This window comes from Cupressus sempervirens, chromosome 5 (assembly GCF_028749045.1).
Source record: "Cupressus sempervirens isolate cs-2001-9-10 chromosome 5, ASM2874904v1, whole genome shotgun sequence".
NCBI classification, from domain to species: domain Eukaryota; kingdom Viridiplantae; phylum Streptophyta; class Pinopsida; order Cupressales; family Cupressaceae; genus Cupressus; species Cupressus sempervirens.
The window spans coordinates 424,879,623-424,889,595 of NC_143122.1; the positions used below are offsets into that span (position 1 = coordinate 424,879,623).

The 9,973-nt window shown below is 34.6% G+C and overlaps 1 long non-coding RNA gene across 2 annotated transcripts; it reads left to right on the plus strand.

Moving 5' to 3' along the window:
* The first annotated feature begins 2,118 nt into the window (after window positions 1-2,118).
* LOC149556600 (uncharacterized) lies at window positions 2,119-7,343 on the plus strand. Of its 2 annotated transcripts, none has more exons than XR_016352362.1 (4): window positions 2,119-2,353; window positions 5,681-6,203; window positions 6,292-6,517; window positions 6,596-7,343. It is a non-coding gene; the product is annotated as an uncharacterized LOC149556600 (long non-coding RNA). The 2 variants fall into 2 exon arrangements; XR_016352363.1 differs by lacking the exon at window positions 2,119-2,353 and having other exon boundaries at window positions 5,681-5,811; window positions 5,915-6,203.
* The last annotated feature ends 2,630 nt before the right edge of the window (window positions 7,344-9,973 follow it).

Genomic DNA, 9,973 nt, shown 5'->3' on the forward strand with positions numbered 1-9,973 from the left:
TAAGTTCCCATACATTCTTCATACCTGGCCCCTTGATGTCATCAACAAATCCCTAAGTGTTTTTTTCCCCTACCTCTACATCAACTATTTGATTATAGTTTTGGTACATTTTCTCATATTCTCTCATAGGGTTTGTGATGTTATCGATTGGATCTTGGCTAGCTTCTAGATAGATGAGACTAGGGTAAAAATATTATCATTGATATTTTCAAGGCCCACAAATTTTCCCTCATAATATATTTTTATAGTCTTCGCATATTTCATTACCTTATGAAGATATTTAATAAGATTCATTCCCTCAAGTCATAAAATTTACATGTATGTTGTTCAGTACTCAATTTGCATTAAATGAAACTTAGTTTGGTGTGCATCTCATTAAATTCATGGAAGATCCATTTGTTCATTCTAAAGGAATCCACTTCAACATTGTATTTCAAGAAATACCTCCAAGAGATCTAGAGGGCTCTACTAATCAACATTGAGAAAGGGAGAGTCTTTCAGTAGCTCATGTGGGGAAATGGGGTTTCACTTTCTTTTCAAATTTGGCACCATCTCCTTAGAATTCAATACCATATCTATTGATTGCACATGTTCAAAATATTCTTTGAGGGAGTCAATAGAAGGTCTTAGAGGTGGGGAGGATCATATAGATTTAAGGATTTTTCATCTTTTTGACTCTAGAAATTCTACCTTCTAGCTTTGGGGAGATTAACTCTAGCTCCATATCAATACTCCATTCTTTGCCTTTAGATTATAAACTCTCGAGTTTCTCGAATTCAATCTCCTCATTCCTAGTGGAACTAGGGGAGTGACTAAATTTAAATTTTGACAAGGAAGGATAAGACTTCCAATGTTCAACAATAGGTAGAATTAAGTGCTTAGGTTCTTCTTGTGTCCTTAGTGCTTTTATTAAGGCAAGGAAGAATAAGAAGGGAAATGAAATACAAACCTTATACCAAAAATTGTTGAGAAGAATAGAGTGATGCACACACATCATACTAAATTGCCCATCCAAGGAGAAGTATTAAATGATGAGTTTCAAAATTATAGTCCAAATCTTCTTGATGTAGCTCATGGTGTACCCACTCTTCTATTTCTTAACCAAATTTACACCTTTATTTTTCTTCATAAAATTAACCATAGTTGAATTTAAATCATTTCAACTTTTGAATAGTTTCCTTCCACAAGAAGACCACAAACCTTTGTTAGTAACTCCTCTTTGACTCCCCACTTTCAACCCAACCTTTAATAGATCTGTTCTTTTGATTCTCTGTAAAAGCTTTGGTGATTTTGGGGTTGAAGTCATGAAGTCTCTAGATAAAGAATACCACCACTTTCTTTAGGGCTTGTTCAATAGCCAAGATTGGACAAGAATTGACATCACTAATTTTAGAAGATCTGTAATCCACAATTTGAATGTACCAAATCAAATTTGGAATGCAGATTAATTTGGATTTAGTATCCCTATTTGCTCCCAAACTATTTTGATCTTCAATCTAAATAATTGGAATAGATCAAGTTCCCACTCTAATTCCAATTCTACGAAAAAAAAATGAGCATTGAAGAATGTCCCGTTTGGTTGCTGAATATGAGTGGAATAGGAAAACGAAATTAGAATATGTTTTATATTCGCTGTTTGGTAAGCTCAATCGAAATTGGGAATAGGAAGACATATTCCAATTTTGCCCCTAAAATGAGCATATGTCTATGCCAAAAAATATCTGTTATTGGAATAGGCCATTTCCATTCCCATTCCGATTTTCCATTAAATTTTTTTTTTAATTTTTAATTTTTTCAAAATTTAAAAAAAAAATAATTTTTTGAATTTTTTTTTTTACTTTTACTTTTTGAATTTTTTTTATTAAATTTTTTTAATAACATTTTAAAAAATTATATCTATTTGTTTAAAAAAAAGAAAATGAAAATGAATTAACTAAAAAAATAATAAATTAAAAAAAAAATTAAGAAAAATATTTTTAAAAATACAAAACTTAACCTTATTCCTATTCTATTTTTGTACAACCAAACAATAGATTAACATATTCCCAATCGAATTTCAAGTGCACCAAACATGATTGGAATTGCCTATTTCTATTCCCATTTCTCATTTCCATGCCCATTCCATTTTTCTATTCTAATTTTCTATTCCTATGCCAGCAACCAAACGGGGAAATGAAAGGTTTTTAAGTTGGAATAGATCAAATTCCCATTCTAATTCTGATTCCACGTAAAAAATGAGCATTGAAGAATTAATGACCAATTTTGTTTTCATTTTTGAGCAAAATCAAGATTGCCGCCTTTGCACTCTGCTCGTTTCGGCTCTACTTGCTGCCAGTCTAAGCTAATCCTACAGGTATGCGTTTTCTCCTCTGCTAAACATGTTTAGGGTTTGCGTTTTCTGCTCTGATTATAATAGGCTTGTTAATGCGGGTTTGGGTTTTCTATCTTGTATGGGCCTTTAGCAGTTGATTGATCCGTACTTCTTCCCAAGCTCAACTTCCAGTTTATATCCTATGTTTATAGGGGGGAATTCTTCTACTGTTGGCAAACTTTGAGGACCTTCATCTAAAAAGGCCGGATACGCTAAGGTCTGTGAAGTCACTGTGTAGTTGCCTCACGATTTTTTTTTGTTTACCGCTGTGACTGAGAAATACATTAAACTTCTGTCGGTGTTCCCTGTTGATTTCAATGAGTAGGGAGTTTTAATATTGGATTCTTTTGGCGAAGAAAGGTAGCAACATTTAAATGAAATGTATCTCACCTGCTAGTTGTTTTGTTCGCTTGAGAGGACTCGTTTGTGCCTAAATTTGTACTCGATGTTTTTACCTGTCCATTCCACTTACTAAGAAAGTTTTTTGACAATAGAATGGCAGTCTGAAGAGCTGTTCCACAAATTATGCCAGCCCAAATGCCCCATTTTAACATAGAAAGGTGAAATTAGAAATCATTATCCTATATAAAGAAAATCAACCGAATCCATTGGTATCTAAGTCTGAGTCAAGCGCTAGCTCATCATTCTGTTGAAACCCCAGCATCATTGGGATATAAGCTTGTAAAGTCTACCCCCATTATTCCAATCCTTAACTTGAGGGGCACTGAGTCTACCGTGGAAAAAGCAGTATCTGGTTTCAACCCTGTGATGGAGCCCTCTTCACTCTCATTGAAGCTTTCTGAACAGCCAAAGCGACAGTCTGCTTTCCAGTCGAAGACAACCCTTAATAACCATGAGTTGGAATCACAAGGAAAGGTCGGCAATGTGATCAGTGTGGCATAAGCCTTATTGGGACGAATAGACTGATCGTAGATGCATCCTTTTTATGTGCAAGTCTTAGTTTCTTTGGCTGAAAATGCAGATGTTTTCCACCTGTTGGATATCCTGTTTGTACTGCAGGACTTACTTTGTTCGATTAGTTCTGCAGACGTTCTCCCTTCTTGGATTTCCTATTTTAAGCAAGACATTTTCTTTGGCACAATATACAAATCTTTGGCTCTCTCGGGTCCCTATTTTCATGCCAGAGTTCCATTTCACCTGATTATACAGACCTTGGTATCCTGTTTTACTGCAGGACTGCGTTTCTGCCGCTCAGTGTGCAGATGTTTATTACCATTGATTCTCATGTTTAAGTCATGGACTTGTTCGTTTGACTGAAGGTCCAGATTTTTGCTCCAGTTGTTCTTCATGTTTTAAATTTAAGCCTCAGCTTCTTTGGCTGTGAATTTGCATAGCGATTGAATATTGATGATTTGAAGACTTGAAATATGCTTTTATTTTGTCAAATTTAGCTCCAAATATTCCTTTTCTGTAAATAGTTGATATAAGTGGGTTTGAATTAATCCAGAGATATTTTGTTTTTGATGGCCGAGTTTTAGTTGTTTGCACAGCGAGAGTTGTATCTGCAAGTAACAGTATTCTGATATTCTTTTATATTTGGGAGTATGTTCCTATGCTTGCTTGGACCTAACATTGAAGTAATGAGAGTATGTGTCAAATGATTTTCTTTATCCTGATATAAATTTGTTATTTTTATTTTCCATGAGTTACTCTAGAGATGAAAAGAGTATCTTTATTTCACCTTATACATGCAAAAAAGGTGGCTCACTTTTATATTAGAGATTAATGTTGAGAGTACATGATTCTCTCAAAACAAAGTCGATTTTGACACTGGTCTGGCTCTGACTATTATAAGCTCTTCAGAGTTGAAATATTTCTGGTTTTTGTTCAAGTGGTTGTAGAGATTCATGACCTGAGCATCGTAGATTGCAATAAAGCATTTGAATATGAAAGAAAGTTGTTCACCCTAAGACAAGCAGAAAACCGATTTTGTTCTTTTGTCATATGGGCATGCATTCTGACATATGTCAGTTTCTATTAGCTATTCAGTTTGTAATAATGATGAGTTATTTTTTCTGCTCATTTTTGACATGATTCAAAATGTGAGTTTTATTTTTTAAGTGGGGTTAGATGGTGACTATACTTTTGATTCTTTTACAACATTTTGGACAATTTCATCATCTTTTTTGGCATTTATAATGTATTGCTGGTTGAATTGCATTTTTCATTTTAAACAACGTTAATGCCTATAGTATGTACTTAAGCAAAGTTCTCACAGATGATGATAGGACACAAGGACATGAGCAAAACTTTCACTGACGATGGTTCTTTTCACATATTTGACTAGTCATCATGCTGCATATATTGATATTCATATCCCCCCAAGTGACCAGATAGAGTAGCTGCACATGACAAGTAGTTCTGTTGGGGTGCTGTTTCATCACATCAGCCTTTTTACATGCAGTTGCAGCTGAAGCCACTAGCTGTCATTCTGAAGACAAATAGCCTGGGCCAAAGGAAGTGTTAACAGTATTATGTTAGCAGTGACATTACACTGCGAAAATGTAACTTCATTGAAGATTTTGAGGATCTAGTAGGTTCTGGATTAAAATTGTTGGATAGCGTATCATAAAATAGCTGACAATTGCCCTGTTTTCTTGTTGCTTACATCTAGTCTAGTTAGAAGCTGTCACTTTCCTCTGGACGCCAGTGCAGATAACAATATTATTGTTGTTTTATATGGCACATGTTCAGCGACCATCCTCTGTGTCGTTTGCTGCAGAGAAGCTCTAGAAACATATAAATGGGCTACGTCCAATTAATTACCTGGCAGGCTGCTAATTAGATTGCGTGCATATTCTGTGTGCTCTGTAGATCCCCGCTCTCAACTGATGGCTACTTTTGACTTGTTCCCGATGAAATGATAATAGTTTTATTTTTTGTTTTTAAAATTATTTAGAAGAGATTCAGCACCATCTAGGTGTTTGCAACATGGATTTGGCCATTAAGCCAAGCCCTTTTAATATCTGCTGCCTGCTGCTTTTTTAATATTGACCAATTTATCATGGGTGATTGTTGAATTGTCTTTTCTAGTTGTCCAAATTGAGAATTTTGCATACAAATCAATAGTAATATGGATTATGATCTTTACAACTCCGGATTAGAGTTGAAGAGGAAATTCTTCAATTTTCTTTATACGATATGTTGTCTTGAAGCTAGATAATCTTAATTTAGGAATACACATTGTTATATCTTTATATCTATGTTGTATGCAATATAGTCAAACTTATTAACAATTTTACTACATTTCTAACTCATCTCTGAAATGTGTTTCTACAATGGTTTTAGGTTGCTGCTGATGGATCTAATTGAAGATATAAACATTCTAGGACACATTGCTAGAAAGAGAAGAGTCATTTGTGCTCTTTTAGTTGCTCTTGCTGCCCTTGCTGCATTTATAGCAGCATCTGCACATGAAGGTAGACAAGCAATAGGAAAGCGCAAAAGAGGTGAAATTCCCTTTTATAAACGTATTATCCATTCGAATGAGACTGATTGTCATGCCCAAATTTGAATGAGCAGAGGAGCCTTCTTTCATCTAGCAAATATTCTAAGGCAAAAAGGAAGCATTATAGATACAATGCACTTCAAGTTAGAAGAGCAATTAGTGATGTTTCTCCATACCCTTGGCCATAATTCGAGGAATCATAAGATTGCCCATAGCTTTGGTCACTTAGGAGAGACAATCAGCTGATACTTCCACAAGGTTTTGACGGCAATCATGGCACTCCATGCTGATTATCTTTTGCCACCTGGTCCAAACACTCCTCCAGAAATTAGTGGGAAGGGCTGTTTTGATCCGTACTTCAAGGTAGATCTCGTATTGGTACACTTCTGTTTCCTTGACTCTTAAATCTTATTATTGCATGTCCATTTGATTATAAATTTGCCTATTGTAGGATTGTGTGGGAGCAATTGATGGAACTCATATTCCAGTCACTCTCAATGGCGACATACAAGCTAAATATTGCAATAGAAAAGGCAACTTGTCACAGAATGTTATGGGCGTGTCTTCATTTGATTATAAGTTTCAATACATCCTTGCTTGATGGGAAGGGTCTGCTGCAGATAGTCGTGTTCTAGCTTCGGCTCTGACGAGAGCCGATCCATTGGTGGTTCCCCCTGGTATGTCAAATATGTTTATATAGTGATACATATGACAATTGTTTGAAAGTTATATTAATATACTTTTATTTTATGTAGGAAAATATTATTTAGTCGATGCTGGATATCCAAACGTACCAGGGTTTCTTGCACCTTATTGCTGTACACGTTACCAACTAAAAGAGTTCTCAAGAGAAAACACCATAAACAGTTCACAAGAATTGTTTAACCACCGCCACTCCTTGCTCAGGAATGCAATAGAATGTACATTTGACATTTTGAAGCAGTGCTTTCCTATCTTGAGGCATGTGACGTCATATCAAATCATGACACAAACAAAGATTGTTTTAGCATGTTGCATATTGCACAACTTCACTACCATCGAAGATGGCATTCCTTTTGAAGTAGACATTGAAGAGGAAGATGATCACAAAGAGATAAATGTACCAATGCTTGAGACATATGGGTTCTTTCAGCGTGATAGAGATGATTGGGGGAAGTTTCAAGATGAAATAGCAAAGAGGATGTGGGATGAGTACATATCTTCATCTTAGTTGTCAAAGCGTACTATTAGTATTAGCTGCAAACTCCATTTTCGCTATGTGCATCTTGTTGAAACAATCAGCTACCTTTTCCTTGTTGGGATGCTGCATAAATTTTTGTATACTCCACTGTATGTTGTTGTTTCATATGCATGGCTATTGTATATTATTATAGCTGTTAGTTAAAAACATTTGGAAATTTGGTTCTTCATTCTACAAAATATGCTCACCTATTACGAGAAACAATTGCTTTACATGTTGATGCCATTTCTGTTTAATATAACAAGATCATCCCATTTCTATCATCTGGCCTGTGTAATATTTGTTTGATATGCTTATGTTACACGATGTGTATTTTTGTTTAGCTACCATTTCTGTTGAGGATGGTAATAGCTTTAATACATTACATCAGTAATTGTTCAGTTTAGTAGTATTTAGTATTTACTACTAGTAGAAATGCTGTTCTGACAAAGTTAAAGGATGATACTGGTAATAAATATTAGTAGAATTTTGTTTTAAAAAAATAACATTAAAATTATCTTTCATGAAAATACTGATTTGCTAGAATGATGCAGCTAACAAGTGTACAAGGGGTGGTAGGATATAAGCTTGAGAGATTTATGTGAAAGCATCTGACTTGTCATTCGTCTGCTTGGTAGGGAAGACAGTTCTCTGTTGTTTAGTTCATGCCACGTAGCATGAATTTTGGCTTCTACTGTTGATTACAAATAGAATAGGATATTATTCCAGTAAATATCGGTCACAATGAAAGTGCCTTGAAAATGTATTTGAGTTTCCTGTTATGAAGGACCGCAAGGTTCGTATCTGAATCAGATTTTTAGATAGGGAATTATAAATATTTATTTTTTAGCCATATACATCTTTTTAATTCAAAACTGTGTGAATGCTGACAACATGTTTCAAATTCTCTCCTGTAACTGGCTGATTCAGTGACTGGAGGGCCTGAGATCTGTATTTTTGTGACAATGAGGACTTAACCTATATTTTAATTTATAACAATGCTGATCATCTAATGATTTAAGTATCCATCTCATGCTCTTTTTTGTACTAAAGCCTTTTTGATGTTTTTTATGCTTCTCTCTCTTTATTTAAGCTGCCACATGTTTTGGGGACTGGGAAAATATTATTGTCACGAATTACTTCTTCTTTCTATGGTTGAAGGACTTGAGGACTTGTGATAAGAAATAGTGGGTACGTAAATATTGCTAGGTTGACAATAAAAGTTTTAAGCTTATTTACTCTTAGTTGTGTTGTTGTCGTCACATATGGATTTCATTGCAACATTGGACAATCAAAAATTTTGAGGAATGGTTAGCCCCAACTTCCATATTAGATAAGTATGTAAAAATTCCAAGATGCTATTACCAGCTTCAGTGCATGGAAATGGTGTATAAGTAATTATCATATGACTAATTTGTAGGTTTTGTCTATTTCTGATACAATTCTAGGTGCAATTGCATTCTTGAATGGATGCTACGACTCGGAAGTGTGAACAGAATAGGAGTCTTGGGCTTTGTTATGAGATTTATACACTAATAAAAAAAACAGAATAGATTTTGCATTATTTATGTTGCTACAAGTTGCATCTATGAATACATGTATACAAACCAATTCACCTATAGAGTGATGTATTATTTTCTGGAAGTGTCCTGACATTTTGCTTTGATGTGTTCTTCCGTGTTCTGATAGTGATTTTGCATACTTCACTATGAATGCCTGTTGTGACCTAATATAATATATGTTATACTCAGTTTTCAATCTAATCGATCTTTCTATATTCTTCTTCCCATCTACAAATGTATATTATATTTTGATATTGTCATAAGACCGAACAATTGCAATATACTCAAGCTAGGCATGCTTTTATCTGAGTTTATTACTGAGGGAAGTCAGTCATGGGAATATTTTAATTTTGTTCGTGATGTTGGACAATGTAAACATGCACTGGGTGCCAGGTATTCTTTAAGAGCAATAAGATACAATACAACATACACACGTAAAGATGCAACATCCATAAATATCTGCAGAAATATGTACAACAGACATTTTTCTGTTTGCACATCATTGAACCAATGAACAGACTGTAAGAATATGACAGTATACCATATGTAGTTTTCTATTTTCATAACATTGAACTGTTGCAAAAAACTCAAGAAGGCAGAGTTATGAGTCGAGTCTGTTAATAAGGTCAAGGTAGACATAGGAATATTTTAATTTTGTTCATAATATTGGATGATGCAAACATGCATTGATGCCAATGTTCATCCAATGTATTTGTCAAGAGCAATGGGATACAATACAGCATGCAGGTAAAGATGTAAGAACGACGTTCATGAAGTATACACAACATAAATTTTGATATTTTCATATAATTAATCAGTATAACAATATAAAAATATACCTTTTATATTTAGCTATTTCCCTGAATATCACTTACAACAGCGAATACCACTTCATTTATTGAATATCTCTTCCAACAGCCAACGTGTCTCTGGATGCTGCTCATTTCAGGGTTTGACTTTCTTCATGAATTTTGTTCAAGTTTTTGTTCTTGCCTTTGCTCCTGCTGATATCTAAGAGAAATATGTGTGCACTGGTGATATGGGTCTTATATACTCTCATAATACTAATTGTTAGATTTTCTTGGTACTAGCATATCTCTTTTTAGCATGAAGCGAGATTACTTTTTTTCAAGCATGTACATCCATATTTATGTTGTATACACAACGGTAAGTTTTTTAGAGAAGTCTAAACAGTCAGCAGACATATAAGTGAGGACTGCGTAGATTGATTGGCTCATTCAATCTCGAACTGAATTCCCTATATATCACTATTGCAGCATTTCATTGCATTTTAAGTGCTATGTCTGATTCGAGTCTGCTAGTTATAGTTAGTCATAGTTAGTGTTAAGTGC